Source organism: Cynoglossus semilaevis, unplaced genomic scaffold (genome assembly GCF_000523025.1).
Source record: "Cynoglossus semilaevis isolate Cse_v1.0 unplaced genomic scaffold, Cse_v1.0 scaffold6355, whole genome shotgun sequence".
NCBI lineage: Eukaryota > Metazoa > Chordata > Actinopteri > Pleuronectiformes > Cynoglossidae > Cynoglossus > Cynoglossus semilaevis.
Window position 1 is genome coordinate 522 of NW_007585415.1, and position 2,139 is coordinate 2,660.

The following is a 2,139-nucleotide window of genomic DNA, read 5'->3' on the forward strand; positions in this document are numbered from 1 at the left end:
TGTTTGTTTTTTTGTTTTGTTTTTGTGGATGAGAATGATCTGCATTGGTGGGTCAATGTGTGTAGGTATGCCAAGTATTCATTTTAATAGATTAACCTACTTTGCAAGTATCTTCACTTAGCTTAATTATGTAATACAGTTTGTTTTTTCCCCATTATTGATTACTTTTACTCAGACATATGCTTAATTTAAAGTTTGTAGGAACATGCGCAATTGAGTGATTTTAATCGTGGAGGAAATTTTGATTAATGTACTTTTTTTTATTTTCTTTTTAATCATGCGTGTAGGCCACATGAGGTATACACGTACACACGAAAATCGTTATACACGAGGTATACACGTACACACGAAAATCGTTAAATTAGTACATTCGTCGATTTGTCGAAATGCCCTCAATTTTCCTCAACATGGCATCTCAATTTTCCTCCGACCGTTACAAGTGAAAACACGCGCTGTCATAATTGAACTGCGTTCTGGAAGTTTATATAGGCTACACAACATTTGCTGTATAGTTGAAATAAATGAAATGTATAACTTCATGAAAAATACTCTCTTTCTCCAGGGGTATACTGATTTTGTAGGGTTGAATAAGCGATTGTGTATTCCATTGGTTTTGCTTTTATGCGCATTCATAGTAGACAAATCATACAAATTGGGAATACAAATCTGACAGGCATCTTTGCTGCATCTGAACAAAATCGGAGTCTTAGTGGTTAAGTTTGCCAACACAGCCCGAAGCATCCTTTAAATATCCAAATCAACAAATAATGTTTTTTAATTCCTTGTAAAAAAAAACCAAAACACTAGCTCGTATTTTATAGGGAAAAAAAGCGGTTCGGAATAACTTTTAAACAATGGCGTACTACAAAACTATAGCTCAGTTTTGCGGAAGTGACGTTAACGTGACTGGGTTAAAGTTGATCCTAACCCTACGTACTTCCTTTCCTGTTAGCGGCGGTAGCTGAATAGCAGCAGTAAGTGAAAATATCGTACTCACAATCCTCTAAAATCATCTTAATCCGTGCTTATTTATCGTTTTACAACATCGCGCTTGTATATAATGTTTGTGCTGTTTAGGTATTTAGATATATGGATGTTTTTTTCCTCAGACTATAATTAAACGCAGAAGATTAGTGATTCGTCGTCGCCACCTTAGCATCGTCTCTCCTAACATGGCATCTTCAGTTCTTTAGTGAATCATTTGTGAAGCGTTGAAAACATTCGTCTGTCACCCCGAACTCAAAATTTTGTACTTTGTGTGTTTAAGGTATAAAATGTAGGTTTAGCACATTAAAAACACAATCTTGAAACCAAAGCTTTTACGTGAGTGCTAATACTAGATTGAACAGTAGTCAGTGCCACACTCATCCATTTACATTCGTGACAGTAATACAAGTGCCACACTCATCCATTTACATTCGTACAGTAGTTTTTGACATTTTCTTGGTTGTCATAACATGCTCTGCGTATACCTTCCCCCTTAATATATGTTTCATACGTTTTTCTCTCTGGTTAGAAATGGGCAAGTTCATGAAGCCTGGGAAGGTGGTGATGGTGCTAGCTGGACGCTACGCCGGGCGCAAAGCAGTTATCGTCAAGGTATGAGACGAAGAGCCTGGTTGTTTTGCCAGTAACATTACAATACCAATTTTGTGGAGTTTTTATGGAGCATGCGTGGCAGTTGTCTGCATTGTGTGAGCATCACTGTTGTTGAAATAAAATCTCACTGTATCTTCTTAAGTTGAGCATGACCTAATACACTGAAGCCATTGTTTAGCGAGTTAAATGAGCAGTTGTTACCTGTAAAATATTGAGTCGCACTTGTGTTACGTAGTGAAGTTAGCAAATATTAACCATGGATATTTTATATTAACTGTTTGAAATTGAGAATGTGTTAATTGACTAATGATCTGTTAAACCACAAACGTAATAGGTTAACATGAACCTTGGGCAAAGAGTCTTAAAGTCTAACAATACATTATTTTATTGATTGTTATTATTGTGTAGATTATTGGGATGATGATGATGCCACATAGCTTGCCCTCTATAGCAACCATATGAGATCAAATCCAGTTTGTGCACACTAAAGCGGATATGGACTGTTGCTAATCTTAATAAGAATAAATCATTATCATTCTT

At 36.0% G+C, this 2,139-nt stretch overlaps 1 long non-coding RNA gene across 1 annotated transcript; it reads left to right on the plus strand.

The window, feature by feature from the left end:
* Positions 1-282: 282 nt before the first annotated feature.
* Positions 283-1,599, plus strand: LOC107988151 (uncharacterized). The gene is made up of 3 exons (XR_001759816.2): positions 283-297; positions 333-974; positions 1,517-1,599. It is a non-coding gene; the product is annotated as an uncharacterized LOC107988151 (long non-coding RNA).
* Positions 1,600-2,139: the final 540 nt, after the last annotated feature.